Source organism: Vicugna pacos, chromosome 5 (assembly GCF_048564905.1).
Source record: "Vicugna pacos chromosome 5, VicPac4, whole genome shotgun sequence".
Taxonomy (NCBI): Eukaryota; Metazoa; Chordata; class Mammalia; order Artiodactyla; family Camelidae; genus Vicugna; species Vicugna pacos.
In genome coordinates, this window is record NC_132991.1 from 8,281,928 (window position 1) to 8,306,239 (window position 24,312).

General features: G+C 51.6%; 1 protein-coding gene across 8 annotated transcripts in view; it reads right to left on the reverse strand.

Moving 5' to 3' along the window:
* The window catches only part of GLI2 (GLI family zinc finger 2), a 245,751-nt gene that overhangs the window by 98,126 nt on the left and 123,313 nt on the right, over positions 1-24,312 (reverse strand). Inside the window, exon 1 of one of the 8 annotated variants that reach the window (XM_072960817.1) lies at positions 20,430-20,480. The exons of 6 other annotated variants lie outside the window; for them this stretch is intronic. The gene's annotated coding sequence lies outside the window, so the exon portion shown is untranslated. Of the gene's footprint in view, positions 1-20,285; positions 20,389-20,429; positions 20,481-24,312 lie in introns of those variants that run through there. One more of the 8 variants, XM_072960818.1, reaches the window with a different exon arrangement.

The following is a 24,312-nucleotide window of genomic DNA, read 5'->3' on the forward strand; positions in this document are numbered from 1 at the left end:
GTGAATGCACGCCCCAAGCTTCTTAGCCGCCTGTTATATTGATCTAGCACTGCACCAGGAGCCGGCCCCCTCAAGGACCTGGGCAAACGCTCGTATTAGAGCTCCCCTTCTTCTGAAGGGTTTGCTCAGCAAGCCACTCCACTGTTTCCCAAGGAGGAGACCCCCCGACCCTGACAATCCATCAAGTGGATGCAAATTGTGGTCCAGACAAAACCAGGCAAACAGCGCCCAGCTCCGGAATAATGGCCTCTGCAGGAGAAGAGCCCTTGCAACAATGATTGCTGTGTACACAGCCCACTAAATACCCAAACTTCTGATTAGCCTCATAATGATTTGTGTGTGCACCCGCCTCCTTTGAAATGCTCCCAAGTACATGGCACAAGTTGACTCAGGGCTAACCTCAAACAGTGGCTGTCCGGGGCTTCCCCAGCACCAGAGCGCAGGCTACTCGGAGCTCTGCTCTCGCTGCTTTTGATCACAAGCCTTTTGGAAATCCAACACCCAGCCCAGCAAGGAAAAGAACATTTTGAGAGGGTGATAATCATCCCTGGCTAGATGCTCTGGCTGGCACTGATCTCATCTGCTGAGCACCCATCCAGGTTCCCTGGGGGAGGGGGGGCGGATATTCCCGGGTGGCCCCTGAGATGCATATTTACAGAATGGGATGCCCCTCACACTGGCCTTGGGGGCACTCGGAGGTCCCTGTGGCTTGCACTGTTCACCATTTGTGATGCGGGGGTTTTCAGACAGGGCTTCTCGGCACCTGCTTTCAACGACCACAGGGATCCTTCGGGGCCGGCTTCTAAGGTTCGTCTGAGAAGCTGGGCCTTGTCCTAAGGGTCACTGGCATTGACAGAGAAAAAACACGGGTGTGTTGAGTGCCTATCTTTCAGCATGTGTTTCTGACGCTGCATCTCGGGTCCACACCTCTCTTCTGGGCGTGGGATCGCTCTGTCCATCCCTCTCACAAGCCCCATGCATCCTGGATGTGACACGTCCCACAAAAACAGAACTCCGCATCTCTCTACAGCCCCTCTCTTGGCACAGGCACTGCCATCCATTTGGCCAGCAGTGTCCGTCCTGGGTTCCTCCCAGCCCTGGAGTCTACACACCAGATGTGGTTCGGGGCCAGCACATCTACCACCACAGCCCTCCCCCAGCCCCCGTTATCACTCATCTAAGTCTTAGCTGCCGCTTGAAGCAACTTCCTTGTCTCACCACCTCTGCTCCTGCCCTTTCCTACCCATCATGAAGGCTAGTGTGAGCTGTCCAAAGAGCAGGTCTGGCTGTGTCACTCCCCTTCACAAACTCTTTGGCAAAACGGGACTAGGAAGTCAGTCTCATGGAGTCAGTCTGAGGAGCACATGCTGATCAGCGTAGAAAGATCTGGCATATAACAGGTGCTCAGTAAACAGGCGTAGCGTCCCTGCTTCCTTTTCTTAGAGCCATAGAATAAGAAAAGTACAGATTTAGCTCACGGTCCTATGTGATGATAATGATCACTGAAATGTAATGACAATGGCCCACGTCTCAGCACCCGTCTCTCACATGTCCCAGTAGAACTTGGTGTTACCCGATTCTTCCTCCTCCAACTCAAAGCACCAAGGCCCTCGGCTTCCAAGGGGCGGAGGTGATTTTATTTTTAATCCTCCTCCGAGGCCGTAAGCCTGAGTCACTCTGTCCACCTGCTAGACGGCCTCCTGTGCCAGCAGCCACCTCGCGTGCTGTGTTTGTCCAAGTGGGCACTGGCCACTGCCTGCTGCTACAGCCTCCACCACAGCCCTCTGAGGCAGCCAGTCAGGCAAACACGGGGTCAGAAAGGGAAGGGCCGGGAAAGCACACGCTGCCCCCAAAGAGAACGGGGAGGAGCAGCGGAAGCTGCCCGCCCAGTCCAGGGATGGGAGGGGAGCGAGGCCAGTCGGAAAGAGCGGGTCGCTGTTTGCAAGGCTGTAGCAGGCAGGTGCAGGGAGGCCACCATGGGGCCGGTTATTTCAGAACCCAGCCACGTAGAGGCCGGTGCCCTGGCTGTGAGGAGGGCTGTCTGCAAGTCTTGAGCCTGTCCCGTTTGCGGTGGGGGGCATTCACAAAGCCTGAGGGGGCTGGCAGTGGGACCACAACCTCACTCTCTGTGGCAGTGGTCTGACAATATGGTCTCATGGCCACGACAGTGGCAGTATCCACAATAATGGGGGCCTTCTGTGGACCAGGCCCAGCAGCCACTGGACATAGAAAGACAGACCTGCCTCGAGGCCCAGCCACACGAGGCCGCAGACTTTAACAGGCAGCAAGCTCCGTGGAGGCAGTGCCAGTGGCTTTTACCTCTGCTGCCCTCACTGTTCCCTGAAGGGAGAGCATTCCTGTTGGGGAAAGGGGAATCAGGGGAGGCTTCCTGGAGGCGGTGATGTTTAAGCTGGACTTCAAAGGCAGTTGGATTTGGATGGACAGAGAGGTGGGAGGGGGTACTTAGGGGAATATGCTTTCCTCCTAGGAGGAAAGCCAGAAATGGGCAGAGAGGGCGCTGGGCAGCAGCATGAAGGCGGGAAGAGGGGTGCTGAAGAAAGGCAGAGTGAGTCCAGGAGCCGGTGCCAGAGGGCAGCAACAGGGAGGCTGGGGGATGATGGGAGAATATGGTGCAGAGACCCCTCCTCCTGGCCTGATGGGGTGAGCAGATGTCAGGTCTCGCTCCAGCAGGGAGGTGGGACAAGGTTTAGGCCTGGGAGTGTGGCTGGCAGGATAAGTGCTGCCCACTCCAGATGGACCCCTGTGGCTGTTCTAATGTCACTTGGCTTAGGGGCAGGTGAACTGCAGGGACCCAGCCTGATTAAATCCACCATCTCAACCCAGGCCCACAGCTGTATATCTCCAACGTGGGGGAAGTGACACCTCACAGCCTGCACACAGCTTCATTTCCGAAAAGAATGTGTGAGGGGGGAAGGTCAGGAGACAGGCACAGCCGTAAATTTGATGGAAGGTTTAGCTGGAAACGCCATTAAATCCACACACGGCTCAATGCTGGGCAATGTCCTTCCTCCGAGTCTGCTGAATGGGGCCAGGGAGGTGAGGGACTCACTAAGTAATGTCCTCATTTTTTGGTGTCTCCTATTACCCAGGGGATGGAAAACCCATTACCCATAAGGTTTAGTGGCACTTGGTCCCAGGACTGAGATATTGTCCTTTCCCTGAGCCCTCCCCTCTGGTGCCATGTCCATCGACTCCACCAACTGTGTGGACGGCCTTGCTCTGGCCCTGGCCCCTGCCTCCTCCAAGGTGGGCACCCCTTCCCCCATGTGGTGGGGCCTGACCAGGCTCGGGCAGAGGGTGAGTGTGATCACAGACAGGAAGGCCTGCTCTCCGTGGCTGTGAGCCCAGTGTGGGGCTGCCTGCTGTGAGCTGCCTAAGGTCCCTGGAGCGCTCCACCCCACCCCCAACAGGACCTCAAGTGATGGTCTTGCAAAGCTACATCACAGAACACAAGGGGTGGTGGGGTGGGGGGGTCGGGGGGAAGCTTGCAAGTCCCATTCCCAAAAGTCATGCCTCAACACCTGTGTCTCCAAGGGAGGGCCCGAGGCACAGACTATTTTACCTGGAAGGAAGACCCCTGCCCCTTGCCCCCCTCCCCCTGGAGACATGGGTTTAAGACACCTCCTTCTATTCTCTACCACCCACCAGGTGCCAGAGCCTCACCTGTCACTAGTAAGTAACATCTGTCCAAGACTCACAAAATACATGACAGAATTGGGTTCACATCTCAGCTGTGCAACCTTAGTGAATTACTGAACCTCTCTGAACCTCGGTTTCCTAGATCTGTTCACTGGACTCACAGACTTACAGTAATGCTTATCCTCCCATAACTGTTGTGGGGATTTAAGGAGTAAGTGTAGCAAATGCTCAGCAAATGCCTACAAACATCACAACCTTGGTGAGGTTGGCATTCCAGGTAATCTTAGAGGCCTGACTAGAGAGTGTGGACTTTTTCCTCAGAGCAGGTGCAAATAGAAGGCTAACCCCCTTCCAGGGACTGAAGGGGTCCTGCTCCTTCTCCCTTAAAAGCCCCAACTAAACCTAAACTTACTTTATGATACCATTTATATGATATTCTGGGCAAGGCAAAATTACAGGGATAGAGAATGTAACACAGGTGGCCAGGGGCTGGGGGTGAGGTCAGGGAGAGAGACTGCGGAGAGACAGGATGAACATTCTGGGGGGAGAGAACTGTGCTGTATCTTAACGGTGGTGCTGGTCACAGGACTGGATACCTTTGTTAAGTAAGATTTATGGAACTGTACACTTCTAAAGGGTGAATGTTACTGTAGGTAAATCATACCTGAATAAATATGACTTTAAAAAAGAAAAAGAAGAAATAATGACCCAGTGAAGATCAAATGTGAAACCAGGTGTGCGACTAGACCATGTGTTTCTGTCCTGAAGGTTAGAGAAAGGGTTGAGTAATGGGAAGAATGTCTTCGGGACCCACGAGGGAACATCTCAGAAGGCAGTGGTATCCCATTATCCGATACAGGACAGACAACAGAGGATGACAGACGAAGCAGTGAAGGCACAGACCCTTGGCCCTCAAAAGACAGCCCCGGGCCAGGCCTTCCCTGAGGGCCCTGATGGCTCTGCACTCTGACTGTGGTCCCTGCCCTCTCTCCGGTTTTCTCTCCACCCCTCCAGCTGCATTTCACAAGTTCAGAGCTTCAAGGGACATTCAGGGACACCTGCATTTCACAGGCGACTCCTGAAGTGGAGCCTGGGCCCCACGTCACCGCCTAGCTGGGTGCCCCCACCCTGAACATCATTCTCCTAGCTTCTTCCTTTGCCGCCTTCACCCCTGGGGGTGAGGCATCCTGGAGGCCCACTGGGAGCGCCCACCCTGTGATGCCTGCCCACCCTTTGTCCCACCCTGGGCTCTTCTGAAGGTGTAACTTCTGGAAGGGACTCCGGGGTCGTCACAGACTCCTGCTTCCAGAGGTGAGTGCCTCCCAGGTCAAACTAACTGTGGGCGGCTACCCCCACCCAGAGACCAACTGTAAACTCACAGTCAAGTAAAACCCTTGAAGTAGGTTGAGTTGTTTGATTTCCGGGCAATTGGGAAGGATCTCTCCAACTCTGTCCTCTGGAATCGACCTGCAGGGTCTTACTGGTCCCTTGTTACATCTCATCTCCAAGGGCCTGGCCTGCTGCAAGCTATCTTTGGATGAGCCCGCTCTCCCTCGCCACTCCGCATGATTGTGCTGCCAGTTCCATCTGCCCTCCTTTCCCGCTCCTGTCCTCCCCCACCCTCCCTCCCACCTGCCTTCCCATGTCCAGGGTGCCCTGGGGATGGAGGAGGGTTGAGCCTTCCTCAAGCTGGACACTGTCCCGGCCTCAGCACTTCTGTGTGTAGCATAGGTAACTGACAGGGCACTGGGGAGTAGGGCCCAGAAGCTCTGAATTTGAGCTGTTTTTCCTGAAAGCGTCACATTCAAGGTCTTTAGGGAGGAAGCGATGACACGGGACATCTGTGCACTGGCCACAGGCCTTACTTGAACTTGCTCAGATAACTGGACTAAACAGCCCATATATGGTTAGTGCCTTACCCCCATTTTACAGATGCAGAAACTGAGGCTCTGAGAGGTCATGTTACCATGGCAACACGAGTGGCTTTTTCCATTAAGAGGTGCTGCGTTTTAAGGATGGCTAAAAAGAATGACTACTTTCCAGTTTTGCTCCCTGGGGTAGAAATACCCTTATTTCTGCCCAGGTAGGCAGGTGGAAGCCAAGGAGGGTCCTGTGTCCAACAATGACAGCCAAAACAATGATCAACACCCCACGTTAAGCTCAACTATACCTCACACACCGAAATTTTATTTTTCAAAACCAGCACGAATCAAATTCTGCTTAAGAAAGACATAATTTAGCCATTTCTAACCTCTCTCATATGCAGATGTCTCAACTGCCCCAACGCAGTTCTTGTCTGCTTTTTCCGGTGTATTCCTGCTGTCTGGGGTGTCCCAGGGCCTGGACACAGAAACCACAGGCTTGGCCTCTTAGTGGGGCCAGACAAGGTTGGTGTTTGTTTGTTAATAACCGCATATGTGACCTGGTTTCCCCTCCCGGGGGCAGTGCGGGGGGGGCCAGGAACAGAGGATGCCGGGTGGGAAGGAGCAGAGATTTGAGACCACGGGATAAAACCGCAGAGACTGGACCTGGATAGCATGGCCCTGCCCAGGCTGGAAAAGATGAGGAAAAATTAATTGGCCCTTTGCTTTAAATTTGAATGGAAAGTAATTAAGTCTGCCCAATTCACTAATTAACATTCTCCACTAGCAGAAACCCCAGGGCCGGGCGCTAGACATCCATGTAAAACACAGAGAGGAAACCAAGCGTGTGGGGAGTGGACTCCAAGCTGGCAACCGCTCCCCGCTGTCTGTTTGCGCAGAGAGACACGCTCTGCTTTCTCATCCCTCACACTCAGGATCCTTAAAGAATCCCTCTCCTTCCCAAAAGAGCCCCCAGTGGGATGAAGGTTGAAAAGTCAGGCACATCCTGCCTGATCAAGGCTGTGCATGCAGGCAGGTCACAGGCTGCTGGACGGCATCCCGCGACACTCCGATTTATTGCCACCCTTCGTCTCCAGCATAAGACACAGACATAGGAAAATGCACACACATTTCTCCATATGGGCATTTCAACTGGCATTTAAAATCCTAAATGCCGAGACACAGCCAACTGTGGAAGCTCAGCTAGATGGTGAAGAAAATTATTGGTTTGCTCCACTGGCTGAAGGGTCTCCCTCATCTGGCAGGATGGCCCTGATGGGCTAAAAGCTCTCAATTAGAGTGGGCGCATGCAAATAGAGTTTAACACCCTGAATTGGAATCAACTGGTTTGGGTCCACAAACTCCTAAGTAGTAATTATGAGTAACCAAGTAACTCCTAAGTAGTTGCTAAGTAGTAACAGTGCAGGGTTACAGCCCAGCCATTAAGTGAGTCTAGCCTGAGAATCTCCCAGACGTCCAGCTCGTGGCAGGGCCGCAGCCAGGAGCAGACTGGTGGACATGTGCCTCCTAAGAGAGCCTGGCTGGGCTGCTGTCCAACACTGACACAACCCTCCTCCTACCAGCCTACTGAACCAGCTCTCCCTCACACAATGCTGGGAACTGGGGCTCAGCCTGGATCGGCCTGTTATCTCCCACCTGGGGAGACCCTGAGGCAGCCTCCGAACAGGCCCCTCCCTCCATCTCCACCAGGGCAGGAGTCCTCACATGCAGTCCTGACCCCATCCACTCACCAACCAATGCCAAGTTCAGAAGCTGGGCACACAGATGCAACAGCCCTCCTTGATGCTAGGTCCTTTTACATCTCCCCATTTCTTTGTGAACTCCTCCAGGCTGGGCAATGCTGGGCTAAAGGCCACTCGCTTAAGCCAAAGCCAGCTGTGGAAAGGCCTGGGGCTGAGCATGGAGGGCGCACAGAAGCCACAGAAAGTGAAGTCCCTGCCCTTGCTGGCTGAGGAGCCAGATCCACCACTGTGATCCAGGAGGTGACCCTAGGCAAGGCCCCCCCGCTGCAGGGCCCAACACACACACATGGCCCCTCCGTGGCTGCACCTGGACTTGGGTAGGCACCGGCAGGAAAGAAGGGCACCGGATGCAGGGAGCGCTGGGGACATCTAGTAGAAGAAAGAGTTTTAAAAACCAGAAAAATAAAACCAAGTTTCCTTTTTTCTTTTTGTGAGAGAATGTGTTTGAAAAATGTTTCATACAGTGTATATGATTTTATATTCCACTTTTAGTTTTTTATATTATACTACGTCATTAAGATTCTGCATAAATATCATTTTAGTGGATTCTTACTGTCTCGTTCCATAGATGGGCATTCATTTTAAACTTCTCCCTTTATTCAGCCAAGTCATTAAACACTATAAAGTGACGTTATTGCACCCTTGATTCTGCTTAGGCAGCTCTGTGTGGACCTAATTGTTTGTATAAAAAGATGGTCTTCCTCCGTTAGAGCCATTATTGACCACAAGAAGTAACTAATACATTTGACTGTAGAAAGGATTCTATTTTTCTTTCTTTCTTTCTCACCCGACCCCTAGCAGGGAGGAGGCCACAGTGAATATTTGTGGCTGAAGGAAGGACAAATATGTGAGTGGGCGAGTCAGTGTGTAAGTGAATTACTCCTCCAGGTCTATTTCCTGAAGTTCACAATTCTCTAATTTCCCACCAGGGACTCAGGCTCAGTCAACACTTTAATGTATCCTTCTCTATCTAAACAGTTTTTCCTAGATGTTAATACAGAATTTTTTTTTAAACAGACAATCTTTTAATAGCAAATTCCAGTATTAAAACCGAGGCAGCTGGTACGACGATTTTGGACAATCGGCAGTAGTTATTGAAGCTGACCACACGCATACCTCGGATCCCACAGTTTCACTCCTAGGTCCGGTCCCAGCAGAGATGCACACGTATGTTCACCAAGACCAAACAAGGATGTTCGTCAGCAGCACGGAATAGCCCCCAACTGGAAACAACCCAAACGCCCATCAACACTAGAACACATGAGTCTATTGTACCGTATTCACCAAAAAGGAATAAATGTCATTTGACGATGAGAATGGATAAACCACAACTACACGTAACAACACGAACAAATCCTCCAAACGTAAGAAAGAAGCCAGGCACAAAAGCGCACACAGTGTATATTTCTATTTCTACAAAGAATGCAAGCCAGCAAAGCCAAGCAAGGGATGCCACCAGAGGCAGGAGAAGGGTTGCCCAGGGCGGGGGTGGGCTGGGGAGGTGGGGAGGGACTACGAGTGGCAGAAGCCATAGTCTGATTTGTGATCTGGGTGCTGGTTACATGGATGTGTTCCAATGACAGAATTTCACTAAACTGTATACTTAAGATACTTAAGAGGAATATTTTTATTTTTTTATTATTTAATTTTATTTATTTTTTTAAACTTTTTTTGGTCCAACTCTTTTTTTTTACTTTTTATTTTATTTATTTTTATTTTGGAGGGGGAGGTAATTAGGTTTATTAATTTATTTTAATGGAGGTACTGGGGATTGAACCTAGGACCTCATGCATGCTAAGCACACACTCTGTCACTGAGTTATACCCTCCCGTGCAATAGGGACATTTTTTAAATAAATGTTTTCAAACTGAAAATTTTTTGTAGTTACTGCATGTGTACCAAGAAAGCTAGTAACTTAGGGTTTGGTTGTATTTTTGAGGGGGGAGTTCTGTATTTTTTGGAATGGTTTAATTTTTTCTAACTTTACCATAGTTTGCAGCTTATACCTCAACAGAACAGGGATATTTTAAATCACACAACTGCAGGCAAACAGGAGCAATATTGTTTTAAAAGTTTCTCTTTTTCCCCTCGTTATTAGGTTGTCAATGTATTAGGAAGAAACTGCAAAATCCTGTAGGCTTTGTCTAAGAAGTTCAATATTCTCTGTCCTGATTTTGGATTCTCAGAATAAATGTCTTGTACAGATACAAAAACAAACCAACCAACCAACACACACACAGAGAAACAAAACCTTAAGACGTGTGCACTTTGCTGTATGTACATTACATCCTTATAACTTTTTTAAAGGATGTGGGGTCATTTTTAAACCTCATCAAAATAGATTCCTTAAAGACTTTCTTGAGTCTCTGTGTACAAGGTCTGGAGAAACTAATAAATGACACAAGGTTTGTCCACCACTGCAGAGTGCAGTCAGTCTCGGGAAGTTCAGACTGACACAGTATGATGGACAAGCGGTCAGCAGGGCCCCGCACAGGCAGGGCCGGGAGTGGTCAGGAGTAGGCCTCCCACTCTGGGCCCACAGGATAAGCCACTCCCATGGTCACACTGAGGGGACCTGGGTCAAGCCTGGGGCAGACACATCACCTACAGACCCAGGACCAAGGCCCAGCCCCTCCCAGGCCACACACCCACACTGGGCAAGGCTTTCTCAGACCTCCTGCCCTCCAACACACTGCTGCCCGCTGTGTGAGTGACAAGGCCAGGTTCCACGCAGCCGGAAGCTTATACAACTGGGGGAAGGGGGCCCTTCAAGAAAGAATACTAAATAATGAGCCGACAATTATCATCAAAGGTCATAGAGGGGCCATGCGAACAGAACCCTGAAGCATCGGCCTCTGCTGAGTGAGTCTCCACTTTCCAGAACTCCAGGTGCCTGCCCCTGATGCTGGCTTGTCCCAGACTGTCCTCAGGTGCCTTCCAGAGCCTGCCTCAGCTGGGGCCAGGGGAGCCCTGCTCCTCCCTGCTGGCCCACAGAGGCCCCAAGGAGCAAGGCCATTCCTGAGAAGGCACCACGTCTGCCATCTGGCCCACTGGTGTATCCCTCCACCACCCCATTCCTCTACAGCCAGCTACGAACCCTTGGGAGACACGCCCCCCTCCCACCTGCCATCCCTCACTCATTGTACTTCTCTAGTCAACGTTTTACACCACATGAAGGAACATCAACCCGTTCCTCTGGCCGGGTCTCAGGTATCTTTGCAGCGGGTGTGTCCTGGTGAGATGTCTGACCCAGGCTTTGCCCCAGTGTGGTGCTCTGTGAGCGCATCAGGTCACAGCACGCCCAGGGGGACACTATGGAGTGGTAGGGAGTGGCCTTCCGTCACATGGCTCTGAGGAGCTTGTTTTCTACAGGAGGGATGCTGTTCCTGCTCAGACAGTAAGGCTTCCTAGGTAACTCCCAAGGAAGGGGGAGGGGCCCCAGAGCACCAGTCCCTGTACAAAGTACACCGCCCGTGCTGTCTCCCCTACTTTCTCCAGCTTGCTGCTAATGGTCTGTCTGCTCCGCAACTATATATTCTTTTCGATATTTGAAAGAATAGCAATGTGTGAAAACTCGGGGTGGGGAAGGAATCGAATTTCCTGAGCCATTGCTATGTGCAGGTACCATTTTTCACTGTCTGGACAAAGCAAATGTGTTGCAGAAAGAGCAACAGCTTCAGACGCAGGCAGGGTTCAGATGGGATCTTGGCAAGCCTCGCCTTACTCTCCTCATCTGTAAAATGGGAAGAATGGTACTATGCAAACTTGTGTTGAGGAAGAGAGGTAACAGACAGAAAGAGCCTGAAACTGCAAGGACCCAGTAAATGTTGGCTCTTATTTTTATAAGTTTCCTCTGTCTTTTCATCGCATAAGTCATAGATGTAGTCTGTTCGTGCTTCACTTAACAATGTTTCTTAGAGGTCAGCACATGTCAGAAGGAACAGATCTAACTCCCTTTTTTTCTTTTTAAATTGAAGCATAATCAGTTTACAATGCTGTGTCAATGTCTGGTGTACAGCAGATCTAAATCACTTTTAATTGCCGTGTATCATTCCTCAAAATGGAAATGCCATCGTGTGTTTAACCATTTCCGGATCCTTTAGGTTGTTTCCAATCTTTTGTTACCATAATCAGTGCGACAAGGGACTTTTCTGTGCAGGCCTCATTGGGTCCCTGTGCCACTGTTCCTCCAGGGTAGAGCCTGAGAAGGGAAACTGTCATTACTTGCTGCCAAATGTCCCAGCCCCAATGCCCCGCTGACACCGCACCAGCACCCTTGAAAGTGCCACTTCCCCTTGCCCTGCCCTTCATTCAGATTTAGCCGACTTTTAAGTCTTTGCCAACTTGATATATACTCCCTAAACACTAAGAAGGAAATAAATAAATACTAAAGGAAAACCCCCTCAAAAGGGGGTTTCCTTTTAGTCAAGTTACATTCACAATTCTTCTTCTATTAATTATTTCTATGTTTTATTGATTTTTTTTTTAAACAGGACCATCTTTTTTTCTTGGCTTTGTCAAGGTTTCTGCTCTTTGCTTGTGTGATGTCTGTTTAACGTGCCTTCTCCTAGTCTGTCTTAACTCTGTTTATGGCATCTTTTTCATATGAAAGTTTACAATTTCACTGATGGCTGTAATCTACTTTGAGATGCCTCAAAAATCAGATGGCACAGAGGTAGGAGAAAGGCAAAGATGGATGGACAGACACATGATTTAGGACAGGAATACGTTCATGGTAGAATCAGGGGCTGGGATTTTCACGTAAAGTTCTTTCAGCTCTCTTGAATGTTTGAAAATCCTCATAAAAAGGTCAGGAAAAAAGAATGCAATTTCTGCAAGGCTTCCACATTTGTGTCTTGTTTAAGGCCTCCCATGGCAGTGGGAAGTGCTGGGGTGAATAAAGCAGTCCACTTAAACAGGGTGGGTTTTTTTTTTTAATTCAGATCTTGAATTCATTTTTTAAAGTATTTTCATAAAGAGCGTAAAATATGGATTTAATTTTTTCTCCCTATAACCTAAGGTATGGATTTGATATTTTTCTCTCTATAACCCATCTTGTAATCTACCAACAAACAATCATCCTTATCCGTTATTTCAGTATCACCAACAAAACAGTCCACCCTTCCCTACTGATTTGAACCACCATCATTGCCAAAAACAGACTAAACTCCCAATTCAATTCTCTCTCTGGACTCTGTTCTGATGCAACACCCTGCTTTAATCACTCCAGCTCTGTCATGTGTTTTAATATCTGGGAGGGCAGACCTCCCATCCTTATCACTGTCTTCTTTTACAAAACAGTCCTGGCTCTTTGGGGCTATTTTCTCTTCCATGTGAATTTTACAATCAGCTCGGTGAATTCCATTAGAATCCTCCTGGGATTTGGATCGTGATGCTTGCACAGAATTTACAGGTAATAACGCATGTTGGGTTGGGGAGACAAGGGGAAAATGGTGTCTGCACAGGGCCTGGGCCACGGCTAGTGGTCCATAAACAGGAGCAGCTACCATTATCACTGTTGGTGTTGCCATCAGCAGGGAGGGGATCACCCATGACATGCTGCATCTTCCAGTCCAAGAAAACATTCTCTCTTGAAACTTGTTTTCAAATTCCTCCCAATCCTCCTCCCCTTCCCTGCCTAGGCCACTTCCCCTCCATCTGCCTCCCCTCCAAGTAGGAAGCATCTTAGCCACTGAGACACCCAGAGCATGAGTCCCCAGGCTAAGATTAAGATGCCCTGGCTGAGGTCATTTCTTGGGCTTCCCTCAGGTCCACTTTTCCAGGCTCCTGAGCCCACATTGTGCCTGATGGGCCCAGAGCCAGCTGGAGATCTGGACTCCGCCTCCACTCAGCTCAAATAGTGCGTGCTGACAGGTGCACACCCAGGGCCCAGCTTAGGAGGAGCACCTGCAAGTAAAAAATTAGGTGCCACACCAGGCACGGGCACCAACAGCTGCTCTGCTGACATTAACCCAACAGAGCCCCGTGGCCACATCTCCCAACACCTGCAACAGAGGATGTCACTTCCCCTCTTTACGGATAAGGAAATAGGCCTGTTTCAGGCTGAAAGGGGAAGAAGCTAGGACCCAAACCCAGATTTGTCTGGCACCCCAGAGCCATATTCCTCCAGGTGATGACTGGCCTCAAGGCCAACAGTCCCAGAAACAAATATCCCAAAAGTCACCTCCAGGCAGACCCTTGACTGAGCTGATGTTCCCGGGCACCCCAACTCCCCAGTGCCCTCACTGCAGCTTCTCCCAGCCCCTCACCCCGCTCCTTTTTCTTCTTTGCAGGGACGGCAGCTGCCACGGCATGCAGCTGTTGACAAACTAGTCGGCCTGTTGCCGAGGCATCCTTCTGAGCCGCCCGCGTCCTCCTGAGCAGAGAGATACCTCATTAGCGTGCTATATTTCAGCCCTGAGAAAACAATGCATGCCAAGAGACAATAAACAACAAGTACAAATGCTACAGGTCATGGATGATAGATGCCCCCTGCAGACGTTCGACGTGGGCCCTGCTTACACAGACAGGCGCGCGGCCTGCTTCCAGGCACATCTGTCTTCGCCCAAACGCTGGCGCAGGAAGAAGTCGGCACGGCCTTGCTCCACGTACATGGGGGCCGGGGCTCCCCCTGCAGGACCCCCACCATTAGCTTCTCTCCTGACGGGTGAGCTACACTGTTCTCTGATGACTTGCAGTATTTCCAAACTCTCACCCTTCCACTTGGGCTACTGGCTCTTTGGATTAGTGTCCTAACTTTTTTTTCCCCCCTCTTGCTACAGGTCCAGGAATGTTTCTCTTTGAAAAATAAAGTTTCAGAACACCCCAGCCAATTTTTGAAAAGGGCTGGCCAGCCAGTCAAGAAATCAAGTCCACGCCAAGGCAAACAGGGGCTCTCGCGCAGACCCACTGAGCCCTCACAGACTGGGCTCTGTTGGGCCGAGGGGTGGTTCTGAAAAAGGGGTCCTGTGTGGTTCAGTGCCGTCACGCTGGCCCTGGGGGTGCCAGCTGGGACCGCAGTCTGAGGCCAGCAGTCCTCTGGGGTGAAGACAGGCAGGAGCTGGGGGCTTTCCCCTGCGGTCAGGATCCGAGGCAGTGGACTACAGAATGACCTAGGCTCATGGAGGCCCCCCACACCTTGGGGGCAACAGCTCCTTCCTGGGGCAGCCTCTGGACATAGATGCTCCTCAAACCCAGCCTCAGGTGGGAAGGTCAAAAACACGCTGGAGGCATGAAAAAGGGACTGAAGTGCAGTCTGAAGGTCCCTGAGGATCCCCAAGATGCTCTCAGGGGTTCCACCAAGTCGAACTACCTTTATAATACACTAAGTTGTTATCTTTTCACTCTCATTCTCTCACGAGTGGAAAGTATCAGTTTCCAGAGGCTACAGTGGAACAGAGCAAACGCAGAAAAGATACGAGAAAGCGACTTTCTGTTAGGACAGGCAGTTGAGAGGTGTGTGACACTGAAGAACAATGCCATTCTTCTAATTCTTTGGTTGTTGTTCTGGAAAATATTCTTCATAAAAATGGCTTGTTTTCATTAGCAGGAAGTGGTTTCGTTACTATTATTTTAAGATGACTTTAAAATACCTTTCAAATAGCTCAGTTTAAACTTTGAAAGTGGTAAATACCAAGAGATACAACCCCTCTGAAAACCTCTTTGAAGTGCTCGATCATTTTGAAGAGTGTAAAGGAGTCCTGAGACCAAGAAGTTTGCAAACGGGAGCTGTGGAACTTTAGTGACAAGGGGTTGTTAAGTGGGCAGGATGCACTGGCTGTTCCAAAGCAGCCAGTATGATACAATCCCACTTTGTGAAAAAGAAGATGGATGTGCGTGTACTAGATGGACACAGAAGGGGACAGCAATCAGCGTCCAAGGCTTCACCACTGGCTCTGTCTGGATACACCCGCTTGCGTCTGCCGTTCACATGTTACTACTGCAATCAAATGAAGCGACTAATGAATGCTTCAGTTTCAGCCTGCCCTTTTCAGAAAAGCCCACTGAAGAGTAAACTGAACAAGTAACATTTCGAGCCCTTCCTCTGGGCTGTTTCAGGGACCCACGTTGATTGAATCTGAAGGATACCTAGGAATTATCAGCCTCCTTGCACAGAAAGAGAAATTGAAGGTCAGAGCAAGGTTGAGCATCTCGTCCAGGGTTATGCGAACACGAGGTGACACAGAACAGGACTCCAATCTGGGCTGGACTAGGTGACTAGGTGGCTTTCCTTCCAGCCCTCCAGCCTCAAGGTGCCAGGGCCTCTGTCCACCCCTCCTTGGCTCCAATGGCATGTGGTTCTCTCAACTCTGCCACATGGACTTCAACTCTGGTGGACAAGGACCCAACTCTGTTCTATGCATCCTGTAGCTCCTGTGTCCACCCCTAGACCAGGCAGGTGACTACTGGACAGGAATAGGCAGCAGCAGCAGTAGCACCTCAGCAGGGGTCCAGCCACCACTCCCTCCCTCGGAAGCTCATCCCAAATCAGAACCCAGACGCAGCCTCCATGGCTGGAAGTGCCAGCCTGGAAGTGAGGTTGTGGCTGCAGGGCTACTCCAGGCACAGATCCTCAACCTCAGCTCCTTGACCACAGGTCATGGGGCTGGTGTCACAGCCTAGGGTCATGCGGAGCGGCCTCTGCTGTCATCAGTCCACCCTCCGCTGACCACCTGGCACAATGACAAACTTTGTGCTCCCATCCCACCTCTGCAGACGGCTCGCCCTCTCTTTTGCCTCTGGCACAATGGGATGTCGTAGCCAGACCCTGCGCGTCCCCAAGTGCTCACCCTGGGAAGGGCCGGAACTCTCAGCTGATTTCTGAACTCGTGTGCTTGCTGTGGGAGTTGAGAAACATAATAAATGGGCCCAGCTCCGTGTGCCGCACCTAATTTGCAATAATATTGAAGTCTCCAACAATAACTCATTTACTCTTATAATAAATATATAAAAAAAGACAAATTGCTACATTGAACATGCATTTTCTTCACTGCAAGTAGCTGCTACCCCAGGGAGAAAGCCCTGTGCTGCTAACTAATAGTAAATCCTTTGGAAAATCATGTGTCATAATGATGGACAACCAGGGAAGAGGTATTAAATAGATTTAGAGGTTAGCTACTCTAACAAGAACAAAAGACGTCCTTTGCAAACCTGCATCTCTAAGAGCACAGATCAGTTCTGATTAGTGCCCACCTTCGAAAAGCCCAGGTGCACAGCAGGAGAGAAAAGTTTCTGTCTTAGGCAGGTGCGGCTGTCCAGGTGTCGGGACAGAGCGGCAAGGGGGCGGGGGGGGGCATTGGGGAGGCCTGGGCCACGATCTCCAGGCCTGCAAAGGCCCCGGGAGGGAATGTCTCACCTCTGTTTCCAAGGAGCCAGCCCCTCTTACGCCCCCAGAATGCAAATTCTCACGTGACATCCACCATGCCCAACTCAGCGCAAGCACAGGGGACACAGGAGGACACAGCCCTAACTTCAAGAAGAACACCATGGCCCTGGGAAAAGGAAGCCTCCTATGGGTGTCTGTGTCAGGGCCCCTGGGAGCACTGGCCAGCTTGGGCTGTGGATGCTAGAGACGGCTCCCTGCACGTGCTGTCACTCGAGTTAGTGCAGAAGCCCAGGGGCCCTGGCCTGGAGGACAGGCCTGAGGAAAGGGCTGCCCCGTTCTCCTAATTCACTAGTTCAGGACTAGTGTAGCCGTGAGTTATTCTCTCCAACCTGTTTCTCCAAGTCCTAGGATTTGCCTTCCTCAATTTGGGAGTTGTGACTTCAAGAACAGGGGTTGACAGCCTTGTCCAAAATCCTGAGTGGCTTCTGCCTTTCCAATCATCTCTTGCTGAACTTTGAGTTTCCATGCTGGCACAGAGTCGACGCCCAATGGCTATTCACTGAACTGAAAGGTGGACATGGAGCTCTCATTCATTGCATGCCTGCTGTCTGTCATGTCTGTAGGAAGAGGAGGCTCAGTGGGGTTGGACAACAGTAGACCCTCCCTAGGCTCTGTTGCTCCAGGGACTGGGCTCCAACCAGAAGCCAGTGGCCCTCTGGCAGGAGCAGGGTCTAGAGCTGGCACACGGCACAGCCACTGGGAGGAATCAGCAGCACTTGGAGGGGCAGAGGGACCCCCGTGGTCTCCCCACAGGCGTCACATGCTCCCGACATTACACTCTATTCTCCAATGAGGGCTTGGCACTAAGCTGACACAGCTGTGGGTCAGTGTTATACCTGTGAAGTTCAAGTTCTAGTCAACACCACTGCAAATCGGACCTTGACCGGGGTCTGTCTCACTCCAATTGCTTTCACCAATTCCCTGTGAGACCCAAGCCTGGTTGCTCCCCTCTCACAGGACTCAGTTTCCTCAGCTATAAAATGTCTCGTTGAGAGGGAGGGTATCGCTCAAGCGGTAGAGTGCATGCTTAGCACGCACAAGGTCCTGGGTTCGATCCCGGGTAGCTCCTCCAAATATAAATAGATAAATAAACCTAATTACCTCCTCCTCCTAAAAAATAAATAAATAAAAATAAAATGTCTAGTTGCCCAGACGCTACACAGATCTTCAGTTTTTCACCATTCACTCAGCCAGTGAAGGAAGTTTTCCTCGAACTGATACAAGTAATCTACAGCCGTGAAATAACTCACTGAGACAAAAGCAATTTCGTGAAAACAATGCTGCAAACCAAACTTAGTTTTGTTTTCTTTCCCCCTTAGAACATCAGTCTCTCCAGCACTAATACTTGGAGGTGCTGCAATCCAACCCTAGTTTAAATACACAAATGCCACTTAGACTTTTGACAGACTTTGCTTAAAAACGCAACAGTACACATTAGCCCAACAGAGTTATACATATTATAAATTGGGAACATTTCCAAAAGTACCTAGAAAGAGAAACAAAATACTAAACCTAGTGGAAAGAGCTGTGGACCTCCGGCAGTCTGACGTCCAGGAGGCAACGTCCCATGACCTCTGAGAACGGGTTTACTCGCATTTCCTTCCTTCCCTAAGTCGCTCCATTCCTCTGACTTCAAAACACAAACACACAGGTTTGATTTCACTGGTGCTTTATGCCTTTGGGACTGCCAAACTGCTCCTTCGCTGGCTTCCAGCATCTCCCTTCTGGAAACCTTTCTACAGCTTCAGCAGCACTGCCTGGTGATGGATGACTATTTTGCGACTGCTATCAGTTTACTATTTTAACCAATATATCATAAATCAGGAAGAGGGATGCTGGGTCCAACTGGAGAGTGTAGCTTTCTCTCATTACCTGGGAGGATTATAGCCATTTCATAAAATCCATTATCTAGGGAAAGGGTCCTATTGGCGGGGGCCAGCAAAATTCATTTCATGCTTCAAAAGTTTGTGATGGGGCTGGTTAGGAAAAAACCCCCTAAATTGTTTAGAAGGTAGGGATCATGATTTGTTTAAAAACCACAAATAGCCAAGACAGAGCTGTGTCCATTATACCAAATGGCACTTTGTACTCAAATGCACAGGGCCCAGCCCCCTGACCGCAGCCTTTCCCAGTGTCACCAACAGCTGGACAGAGGAAGCACTGCTTTCCTCCCTGCCCCCACTCCAGGACAGGCCACTCTGATCTCTTCCAAGCCCCGTCGCAGTCCCTTCTGTGGCCTTCCGTTCTTGTCCCTCCAGCCCTGTCTCAACATGGTAGCTAAAGGGATTTCCCCATATCACCACCGGGCTATGTCCTTCTCCGGCCTTGAGAATCGGGGTCCCAGCCCTCACAGCCTGTAACACCAGGTCTCCTCTCTCCTCTCATCTCCACCCTCTCCCTGCCCCTCCCCATGTTCGAGAGACAGTGGCTTTTCCTCTGTCCTCCTACCCTCTTCGAATGCATCCACATGCTGCTCCCTCTGCTGGGAATGGCTTCCCCTCTAGAATGCAGAGAAGGCTCTTTCTAGCTGACAACAGCTGTTTCCCTACTATCCACTACTTGCGGGTTTCCAGACACTTCTCCTTCAGCACTGTCACACTTTGATTTGATCTGGAGTCGCTGTCATCATTTCCCCCAAAGGCAGCCACCAGGCAGCCCTCACCTCCCTACCTACCTGTTTCCACTGGCAAAGAGGAAAATACAAATATCGCAAGGACCAGCCCAAATAAGGACAGGGGTTGAGGAGGCCTCTGTCCCTTCTTGTCCCCCCTCCGAGGATGAGAGTTCCTCTATGACAGGGAGCAGCTCACAAGGCCTTAGGTGCAGCATCACCCTCACTTGAACAAGTCCCCCCACTTTCAGAACCCCTGAGGCTTCTTCACTGGGGCGCTGAAGGCCAGGCCAAGTCAGGGCTTTCAGGAAGCAAAAAGAAGGAAGAATTAAAAGGATGTTAAAAAGAAAAGAATGATGGAAAAAAACAGTGTCTTCTAGATTTTGCCCAGCCTCTAGAACATTCTTTTTGAATACGATTTGGTTTCCTTCTCTCCTCAACTCAACTTTTCCCAAATTCATTCCTCATGCGAAAACAGCATCTTCCCCAGGGAAGCTCAGTTTTAACACACACATGTTTTTCTAAGTAACTTGGAGCTGAGGCTCGGCAGACAATAAAGATGCTTGTCTGTGAGTCCCCCTTGCTGCTGAGACCACCGGGGAATTGAAGTACCGAAAACTGAGCTCTCAGACGCTCAGCTCCGCCAGGTCGCAGAACAAACTCCTGGTTCAAAGTTCTCGCTGCCACCCCGAGAGTTAGAGGGCCCTGAAGTACAGAGCAAGTCTGTCGAGAAGGAGGCGAAGGAGGCGCAGGAAGACATCCTGCGGTTGACAATGTGAATTTCCCTCCCACCCATCCCCTGGCAACCTCGCCCACCCCCATCTCCAAGCAGGAGTCACCGCACTTTCTTTCACGTTGTTTTCTCTTGGGGGGCCTCCCAACCTCCTTGCCAAGTCCCTTCTCTCTTCCCCTCCAGCTCTCCGTCCACCCAGCTCTTCTTGGTCCCCCGCCCCCGTTCCTCCCCCAGCCGAGCTCCCCCCCAACCCCCTCGCCTCGGCGCCTACTTATTCTTCAAACTTGGAGCGCGGCAGACACGGGGAGGGACGGGCAGAAGCAAGCTGCAGGCCAGGCCTGTGCAAACAAGAGCGGCCGCCTCCTCATTTCCACTTGAAGCGTCGCAGGAAAGCTGCCTTTCTCCTTCAACTTACCCTGCGTGGCCGGGAGGGAGGAGGGACGCCGCCTGCAGGGGCGGCGGGGCGGGGAGGGCGCTCGCTGCTGCCGGCCGAGGGGCCGCCGCGCGGAGCCGCGGGATGCAGCAGCGGGAGGGAACATCAAGTGGCCGCCGGGAGGGAGGCGGGGCGCATGAATCATTTATGACCCGCCGGCGCAGCGGAGGGTTTAGGCGCGCTGGCTAATGTAAAGGCTGGCTTGACTTGAGGGATCAGGCTGTAGCTTTGGGCAGCGTGTTTTCCTCCCCGCGGGGACCTTGCCCAGCCTGCGGGCGGCATGGACTTTCCTGCTGGGAGAAGCTGCCTGTCTGCTTGTCCTCAGGGGCTGAGCTGTCCCAGGGCAAGGGTCTAGAGCAGGGAGGGGTGCAGCTGCACCCCACTCCTCTGCAACCCCCAGACAGAGAGAGAGAGAGCAGGCTGGGGCCTTAGGGGCCATCTGGACCGAGGGCTTGCTGGGTTGGAAGAGGAAACTGAGACCCAGGAAGGGAAGGTGACTTGCCCAAGGAGCACAGTGAGGTTGTGAAAGACATGCCTGGACCCCAGGCCACTGTCCCCTGCCTTCTGTGGAAGCTTCTCTGGCTCCCTGCAGCTCTTTGTGGACCCTGAGGATCCACAGAGACAGGGAGTCGAGTCCACAGAGTCAGGAAGGCCCTTCACAGGCAGGGGTCACGGGAGGACCTGCCCCCATTCCCAACCGAAATGTCACTAATCAAATTTGTCTTTGAAGTGTGGAACCCTTCTTCAATGGAAAATCACTCCTCATCTGTCCTTTCCTTCCACAGAGAGAGGGGACACGGCAAGTACCTTGGGACAAGAGGTTCCCATCCAAAGCAACTTGCAGATCTGCCAGGTGAGGTCTACGAGGACCACTGATCCATCTAAACCACACCCCTCCCCCCACTTTTGCCAGATGCTGAGCCAGTGGGAGGATACTGTATTTTCTGCTAACAGAGATGGAGAGGCTTACTGGCGCGGGGAGGGGTCAATATCAATGTCATCTTCAGCCTTTCCAGCCCCAATGACATTCTATACCCTTTTTCCCATTTGCTCTCAAGTCATCATGAAAATGAAAAGCAGAGCCATTCTGCCCCCTCAAAGGGAGATCCTGCCTTAAGTAATGGGATTAACATAAGTACAAGATGCTGGAGATTCACCCCAGGAACTGAAGGGAGGCAGGAGGAGCTTGACTTTGAGGAGGAAGGCCCTTCCCTCGCCCTGACCCTCTTGGGTCCCTCTCCTCTTTAGAGTTCCCTGACTGCACACCCCAACCTGAGACCCTCTGAGTGTGACCCAAATCCAGCCCTGCCCCAACCCTCCATACCCTCTCCTACATATGCCTTTAGGAGTATACCATGAATCCCCCAAAGCAAAGAACATTCCTACAGAGGGGACAGAGTCTGTGGGACCCACTTCTAAACCATGAAGGCAGCCCAGGCCTCTGTGGTCCTCCCTCCGATCTTGAAGGAACTGTGTGCATTACTCTCAGCATAAGGAGCAAGAGGTCAGCCCCACAAACACCAACTGCATCCTTCACTCAAAGTCCAGGCAGTACTACTGCCCATGGCATCACGCATTGGGCTGGACACGGCCCGCCGGCCCATCACCTCCATCCCTTCTTTAGAAAGGGGTGCCAGGTCCAGAGAGAGGGTCTGACCTGCCCAGGGCACACTGGGAGCTACTGGCACCAGACTCAGAGCCCCCAGAAAGGCCCCACACCCAGAAGGGGCGACCTTCCCAGGGCCGGGGTAGCCCCAGGGCGCCCGGACCCCAGGCCTGCACTGTTCAAGCCTGCACACTTCCTCCACATTCTAAGCCGCAATGCTTGAGCTGAGTCAAGGCTGCTTCCTAGGACGGGAGGGTGGGGAAGAGATGGCCAAACCAGATGCGACTTGTGGAGGTACAAAGGGTCAGAGATTTGTCTCGGTCAATTACACAAAAAGCTCATCCCCAAACCTCCAGGGTCAGCAAAACGAAGAAGCAGACCCCTTCCTGGGTGGTACTGCCTCCGATGGCACCACAAAGCCCACAGAAAGAAAACAAGGGGAAAGACCCAGGCTTGGCCTCAGCCCCCGGGGAGGCTGGAGGCCCGGTCCTGACGGAACCCTCGCCCAGAATGGTCACATCCCTCCTGTGATGAGAACAGCCCGAGGTAGTGAGAACACCTCGGGGCTCCTTGGTCTGAATCCTTCAGCTCAGGGTCAGCAGCAGTCTTGTGGGTGGGGACAGGGAGGCATCCTGAGACAGTCAGGAAGGGACCGAGCAGACATTTTCTGTGAGCTCACCCAGTGAGGTGCTTCCCGACTTAGGGCACGTGGCCATGCTGGAGCCTCCCGAAGCACTACAGTCATGCCTCCGAACCTTCTAGAAGCTCAGGCTGGGTTTACCCAGCCTTCCCCACCTCCCAACCCCGACCCCAGCACCACTCCCAGAGTGAGGGAGGCTGAGGGAGCAGTTGCCGGTTTCCTCAGGAGAATGTTCAGGGCCCAGAATGAGGTTTCACTGAAATGGAGCAGACTGTTCTTGGCTGACCCAACGGTGAACACCCCACACAAAGGGCCGCTCTCTGGGCCTCACAAGCACCTCGAGACACCCCTTCCGAATGTGTTTGCTCCCCCTGTTCAGGCCTTCCCGGTACAGCAATGACTCTGAGCTGGTTCTCTTCCACTTTGGGGCTGGGGGGTGTGCTTTAAAGAAATGCCCTGCTGTGACTCACAGGTGCCCTAGAGAGAGCAAAGGCCACGCTGTGTCTAATGCCTGGCTCTGGTAAGAGAGAGTGGGGCCACCTCCAGGAAGCCCCCCACCCACCTCTTTCTCTTTCTCTCTCGGACACACCAGGGTCTGCACAGAGCAGGACTTACGGGCCCAGAGGATGATTTCAAGCTGCCTTGGCCCAGGGGACCCCAAACCAAGGATAGCGGGTAGAAAACAGACAGTTTGGCAACAAAGACCACAGCCACAGCCGGCCTCTGTGCTACCTCGCCTACAGGAGACATGTTCCCAGGAAGCAGCTGTTCCCAGCAGGACTGCGGAAGCCCACCAGGGTTCCCAGCTGCCCTCCTGACCCCCACCCCACCCTTACAGAGCCTCCTCCAACAGGCTGTCTCTCAGACACCAGTGCTCCACACCCTGCAACACAGGCTCCCAGTAGATGACGTTCAGATCTAGTTACCACCCTTGGAAATCTGTCTACTTCTCTGGTCGCCCCCACAAATGGGTCATTTTGCTGCTCAACCGGCCTTTTCACTGACCTAATATGCCTGCAGGCCAGGCACACACCCTCCCTCCTGCCCTCGGCCCTTCCTCAGCCCTTCCAACTCCACCTCTTCTAAGCATGAGCCTCCCTGGCTGGGCAACCCCAGGCCTCACCCTCCGCTTGCTTTTCTGTGCCTTCATGGGACACAACACATCAGACCTTTTACTTTACTCTGAATCTAGGTTGTTCCCGCTTACAAATGAGCTGTGTTCCCCAAGTCCAGCAGTTTGGAAACCAATGATTTGGGACCCAAATGCCTTCTTCCCGCATACAAAGTAATGTAATGTCGGGTAGGTTTCCAGGTGAGCCGACCGCTGCCGAGGCGACCCCACGATGTGCTGGGATGCGGCACATCTGCAGTTAAAACTTCTGTTTAAAGCGAGGAAGGTATAGCTCAGTGGTAGAGTGCATGCTTAGCATGCACAAGGTCCTGGGATCAATCCCCAGGACCTCCATTATAAATGAATAAAAACCTAATTACCGCCCCCCCCAATTTTTTTTTAAAAAACTTAATTCACGTTAGTGGTACAGCAGTGAGCATAGCCACCTTCCAGAAAAGTAACCAACAAAATTAAAAAAAAAACCTTCTATTTTAAAAATACAATACCC